We start from the raw sequence: 6,785 nt of genomic DNA, 5'->3' as shown, positions 1-6,785 counted from the left end.
GTTCTCTTCAAGATAGACCTCCGCAGGCTGTTGGTTTCTGAGAGGAAAAGAGTGATGGAAACTCCGGTTTAGAGCAGAAACTGTGTGATATAATATCAGAAATGACACGAAGTGTTTACAATTTCAATGAATCTGGCTTAAGTTCGCCCATAATATGTAGGAGTAACATACGTGTGTTTTTGGGTGCTTTTAAAGCTTGATATACTACACGACACTTATGACCAATAAGTTGTGATATTCTATATAAAAATAGGATATCAACCTTATTGGTCTTTGAATGTTTAATCAGAAGATTCTAGGATTCTTTGCTTTTTCAGCGATCAAACACACTTCGTATTAATTCAAGAAGAGAGTCAGGTTTATAAGAAGTAAGAAATTTTCTAAACAATTGAAAACATGACGACTAGGACACTATGTGATGAATGGATCTAAGTGGATGGAATGTGAGGTGTGGTGATGTGTGAATGTGATGTTATCAGAACCTTCGTATCTGGAGAAAGTGAGTTCTGAGTGGGAGTTTAATTTGGTCTGCTATATCTATAGTGATGGTTTATAAAACCACATCAGAGGCAATCTGTCAAATCTGCATACTAGCTCGAAGACCCCGTGGTAGATCCGGAATGTGTTGAGGTTCGGGGACCCCAGAGGTACCGAAGTCCGTTGAAAAAACATATATATATATATATAAATTAGCAAATATATGTATATGTATATATCATCCTGCAACTTTAATGTTTTTGTGTCTGTGTTGTCTTTAGATCTTCAGCAGTTGGTGCTGATTTGAAAAGCAGCTTCTGAAGAACTGAGGTCTCCTTTGAACCAGAAGGACCTGGAGCCCCTCAACATGACCAAGGAATAGGAGGAGCCGTTTAATGAGATTAAAACATATGCCACCAACATTTCTTTCTCTGCAGTCTGTCAGTTTAAGGAAGGAGGAAGAGAAGTTTTGTTGTTATAGTTGGATCAGCACCAACCTAACTACAGAGATCTTCCAACCAGCACCACCACTGTACCAATGACATCAGTAAGTGGCAGAGAGGACTGTGGAGGAGCAGAAAGTTCCAGCAGTCCATATCTAAATCTTTGTGAAGATGATTCCAACTCTTCAGAGGTTGAAGTCAACAATAATGAAGATGACCAAGATGGCAACAATTCTGAATGTACGTTGAAACTCATGTCAGGCTGTGAGCCTAAAACTAAAGATTGTAACGACTGGAAGGAGAGCAGGGCTTCTAAATCACAAGTTAAGGCTGGCAAATCTTTTCACTGCCCAGATTGTAGTAAAGAATTTCACCATGAGTGGTCTCTCCACAAACACATGACAGGAAGAAATCACTCAGAAGTTAGGCCTTCAAGCTGTTGTATTGATAAGAAACATGTTAGAGTGAAGCAAAATATTGGACAGAAGCCTTTTGCTTGTGAGCTATGTGGAAAAAGATTTACTCAAAAGGGAAATTTAAACAAACACATTAGAATCCACAAAAGAGAGAAGCCTTTTGCTTGTGACCTCTGTGGACAAAGATTTAGTGTAAAGTCAAGTTTAACCAGTCACATGAGAGTCCACACAGGACAGAAGCCTTTTGCTTGTGAGCTATGTGGAAAAAGATTTACGCAAAAAACAGCGTTAAGCACACACATTAGAATACACACAAGAGAGAAGCCTTTTGCTTGTGAGCTCTGTGGAAAAAGATTTACGCAAAAGGGAAATTTAAACAAACACATTAGAATCCACACAAGGGAGAAGCCTTTTGCTTGTGACCTCTGTGGACAAAGATTTAGTGTAAAGTCAAGTTTAACCAGTCACATGAGAGTCCACACAGGACAGAAGCCTTTTGCTTGTGAGCTATGTGGAAAAAGATTTACGCAAAAAACAGCGTTAAGCACACACATTAGAATACACACAAGAGAGAAGCCTTTTGCTTGTGACCTCTGTGGACAAAGATTTATTCTTAATGGACATTTAAAAAAACATATGAGAGTCCACACAGGACAGAAGCCTTTTGCTTGTGAGCTCTGTGAACAAAGATTTAGTGATAAATCAAGTTTAAGAAACCACACGAGTGTCCACACAGGACAGAGGCCTTTTGCTTGTGAGCTATGTGGAAAAAGATTTAGAGTGAAGTCCAATTTAGACACGCACATGAGAGTCCACACAGGACAGAAGCCGTTTGCTTGTGAGCTCTGTCAACAAAGATTTTCCCGAAAGGAACATTTAGTCACACACATGAGACTCCACACAGGACAGAAGCCTTTTGCTTGTGAGCTCTGTGGAAAACGTTTTAGAGTAAAGTTCAGTTTAGACACACACATGAGAGTCCACACGGGACAGAAACCTTATGCTTGTGAGCTCTGTGAACAAAGATTTAGTGATAAGTCAAGTTTAAGAAAACACATGAGTGTCCACACAGGACAGAGGCCTTTTGCTTGTGAGCTATGTGGAAAAAGATTTACTCAAAAGGGAAATTTAAACTTACACATTAGAATCCACACAGGAGAGAAGCCTTTTGCTTGTGACCTATGTGGAAAAAAATCTATTACAAAGTCAAAGTTAACTATACACATGAGAGTTCACACAGGACAGAAGCCATTTGCTTGTGAGCTCTGTGGCCAAAGCTTTAGTGTAAAGTCAAGTTTAAACTGTCACATGGGAGTCCACACAGGACAGAAGCCTTTTGCTTGTGAGCTCTGTGGACAAAGATTTTCCCAAAAAGCACATTTAGGATTACACATGAGAGTCCACACAGGACAGAAGCCTTTTGCTTGTGAGGTCTGTGGACAAAGATTTTCCCGAAAGGAACATTTAGAATCACATATGAGAGTCCACACAGGACAGAAGCCTTTTGCTTGTGAGCTCTGTGGCCAAAGTTTTAGTGTAAAGTCAAGTTTGACCATTCACATGAGAATCCACACAGGACAGAAGCCTTTTGCTTGTGAGCTCTGTGGACAAAGATTTATTGATAAGGGAAATTTAAAAACACACATGCGTGTCCACACAGGACAGAAGCCTTTTGCTTGTGAGCTCTGTGGAAAAAGATTTACGCAAAAGGGAAATTTAAACAAACACATTAGAATCCACACAAGAGAGAAGCCTTTTGCTTGTGACCTCTGTGGACAACGATTTAGTGTCAAGTCAAGTTTAACCAGTCACATGAGAGTCCACACAGGACAGAAGCCTTTTGCTTGTGAGCTCTGTGGAAAACGTTTTAGAGTAAAGTTCAGTTTAGACACACACATGAGAGTCCACACGGGACAGAAACCTTATGCTTGTGAGCTCTGTGAACAAAGATTTAGTGATATGTCAAGTTTAAGAAAACACACGAGTGTCCACACAGGACAGAGGCCTTTTGCTTGTGAGCTATGTGGAAAGAGATTTAGAGTAAAGTCCAATTTAGACACACACATGAGAGTCCACACAGGACAGAAGCCGTTTGCTTGTGAGCTCTGTCAACAAAGATTTTCCCGAAAGTCAAGTTTAAACGGTCACATGAAACTCCACACAGGACAGAAACCTTATGCTTGTGAGGTCTGTGGACAAAGATTTTCCCGAAAGGCACATTTAGAATCACACATGAGAGTCCACACGGGACTCAAAGAATCCCGTTAACTCCAATGATTCCTGTTGTCATTTTAATTTTCACATCATTAACGTATAGCTTTGTTTAGTCAGTGGTCCCAGGTTTGGTTTCTGAATGAATTAAAGTAAAATGTTAGCTTTCCTGTTGCAGCAAATTATTAAATGTTCACTTTCTATTTAGTTTAGTTTATTTTTTTATTTCAAACAAAGAAAACATACATAATAAAAATATATATATATATAAAATCACCATCCTTTTTTCTTCTTTGTCTGAGAAGGAGTAGGCTGAAGTCGAAACTTATATGTCCCTACCCATTTATACATATAATTCTTTACTTATACTTAGTATTACTATACCAAATGTAACACAAAACCACATTAGAACAACAGATGGTACAAATCACCCAAACAACCAAACCATATGGGAAAAAAGAAAAAACATCTTTTTACAATTCATAATCAAACTTATCTTACTTTAGAATAAGGACAAACACATCATCTATTTTCCTCTCTATACTTATTTAGAATATCCATCCATCCATTGTCTGAACCGGGGATGGGGGGGGGAGGGCTGCTGTGCTGCTGGTACCTATCTCCAGCGTTCAATGGGCAGTCAGGCGGGGTACACCCTGTACGGTGAGCCAGTTCATCGCAGGGCAATACAGAGACACACAGGACAAACAATCATGCACACACACACTCACGCCTAAGGACAATTTAGACAGACCAATTAACCTAACAGTCATGTTTTTGGACTGTGGGAGGAAGCCGGAGTACCCGGAGAGAACCCACGCATGCACAGGGAGAACATGCAAACTCCATGCAGAAAGATCCCAGGATGGGAAGCGAACCCAGGACCTCCTTGCTGCAAGGCAACGCTCTAACCCCTGCGCCACTACGCAGCCTTGTTTAGGATATGTTTTTCATTATTCATTTTAAACAGGTCTATATTTGTACTTACTTTAATTTCTTCTTCTAAACTGTTCCATAATTTAACCCCTATTATTGTGATACACATACTTTTTAATGTTGTTCTAACATTATGTATCTTTAAATTTAGTATCCCTCTCAAGTTGTATTCTCCCTCTCTCTCTGTGAACAGTTTCTGTATTTTATCAGGTATTAATTTGTTTCTTTATATACTATTTGTGCTGTTTTGTATTGAACCAAGTCCTGGAACTTCATTGTCCATGTTTTAAAAAAAAGTTCATTTGTGTGATCCCAATATCCTGCATTTGTTATTAATCTGATAGCCTTTTTCTGCATTGTCGTTATTGTTTGTGAAATACTTTTGTACGTATTTCCCCAGACCTCTACACAATAACTCGAATATGGCAGTAGCACGTATTGTATAATATATGAAGTGCTTTTTGATTAAAAATATTCTTAGTTTTCCCCATTATAGCAATGCCAGGTGCAAGCTTCCTCCTAACATATTTGATGTGTGGCTTCGAACAGATTCTGTTGTCTATAACCACTCCAAGAACTTTTATCTCATATACTCTTTCGATATTTACATTATTAATTACTATGTCTACTTCATTGTATCTGCTTTCATTTCCAAATAACATAAATTTTGTTTTATCTAAATTTAGTGACAGTTTATTTACATCAAACCATTTAAAAAATGTATTTATTTCCTGTGTGACCACATCCAGGACCTGTTGCAATTCCACACCCGAGCAAAAACATTTGTGTCATCTGCGAACAATACGAACTTCAATACTTGTGAAACCCTACAAATGTCATTTATGCACATTATGAATGGTTTAGGCCCTAATACTGATCCTTGAGGTACCCCACATTGTATCTCTTAAGCTGGGCGGACACTGTGCGACTTTTTCACTCGTAGCACTCAGCTTCAGCTTAAACTGTACGACTTCCTCGCAGGGCAGATCTCATGAGTCATGCGCGCACACTGTACGACCCAGTTCTCGGATGCGACCTGACTGCTCACACTACGTCTGGTAGCAACACGTCGGACCTAAAAATTATTACTAGGGAAATAGCGGGTGAGTGGTGTTGATGCATGACTGCGCATACGCCATGAGCGGTTCTGATACTTTTTGGGTCGCAGCTGCTCGCTGCGCCGCTTCAACAGTGCGATAGCCTCACGAGGGACGAGCAAAATATCAAACATGCCAGAAGTCCATGCGAGCTCACGATTGCTGATCGGTAGCTGGTCACGTGGTGTTAATCACCTCTCGTAACCCCCTGTATACTACACAACGCTCAACGCAAAACTCGCCACGATCTTGTGGATTCTCGCACGAGTGGAAAATCGGCTCAAAAAAGTGAAAAAGTCGCACAGTGTACGCCCGGCTTAAGTCCTGATTTATGTTGATTTATTTGCACAAATTGTTGCCTATTTGATAAAAAAAACATTTTATCCAGTCCAATACTATACCCCTGAAACCATATTTTTCCATTTTTCTTATGAATATGTCATGGTTAACTGTATTGAATGCTTTCTTCAGATCGAAAAACAGCCCTATTGCATACTTCTTTTTATCAATGCATTCTGTTACATCCTCAATAAGATCAATCAGTGCCTGGACTGTTGACCTATTATTCCTGAAGCCATACTGGCTTTCAGTCAGCAACTCATATTGATCAACGAAATTATCAAATCTTTTAACAAATAGTTTTTCTAACATTTAGAAAAATTGTGAAAGTATTGACACGGGTCTATAATTTGTAAAGTGATGCTTATCTCCTGTTTTGTAAATAGGAATTACCCTTAATACTTTCATCCTATTCGGAAAAACCCCTTTTTGAAAAGAAATATTACAAATGTGTGTTAATGATTTTACAAGGAACTCATCAAAATTTGCATATAAGCCTCTGCTATTAAAATGAGCCATAGTTAAACTATTTTCAGACTTAAATGTTTTATTTCTCTTAAAAAGCATTGGTTCTCAGATGTGACTGGAACATTTTAATGAATGAGCACAAATAAAAAATAATTTTGATAGTTAAGGGCACTTTTGAATGAAATGTGCTTCTGATCTGAGATCTCTTAAATGAAATGAAAGGCAAGTACGTTTTGGTGTCACATCAGTTAGTAAATGTTTGTTATTGGGGAAGAAAAGGTTGAAATGCGGGTTCGGGGATTGCACAGGCACCGACAACCCTGCAGCCGCAGCTCCGGTTGGCTGCTTTGATAATGGAAGCGTAGAACATGGCCCACTTGGACTCAGTGTCCCGTGCT

General features: G+C 39.1%; 1 pseudogene; it reads left to right on the top strand.

The window, feature by feature from the left end:
• The first annotated feature begins 1,015 nt into the window (after positions 1-1,015).
• Positions 1,016-6,553, top strand: LOC139062088 (gastrula zinc finger protein XlCGF57.1-like; annotated as a pseudogene).
• The last annotated feature ends 232 nt before the right edge of the window (positions 6,554-6,785 follow it).

The sequence above is a fragment of the Nothobranchius furzeri genome, chromosome 2, assembly GCF_043380555.1.
Source record: "Nothobranchius furzeri strain GRZ-AD chromosome 2, NfurGRZ-RIMD1, whole genome shotgun sequence".
In the NCBI taxonomy this organism is placed as follows: domain Eukaryota; kingdom Metazoa; phylum Chordata; class Actinopteri; order Cyprinodontiformes; family Nothobranchiidae; genus Nothobranchius; species Nothobranchius furzeri.
Note: the sequence above shows the minus strand (reverse complement) of the source record. Positions and strands in the feature narration are given on the sequence as shown.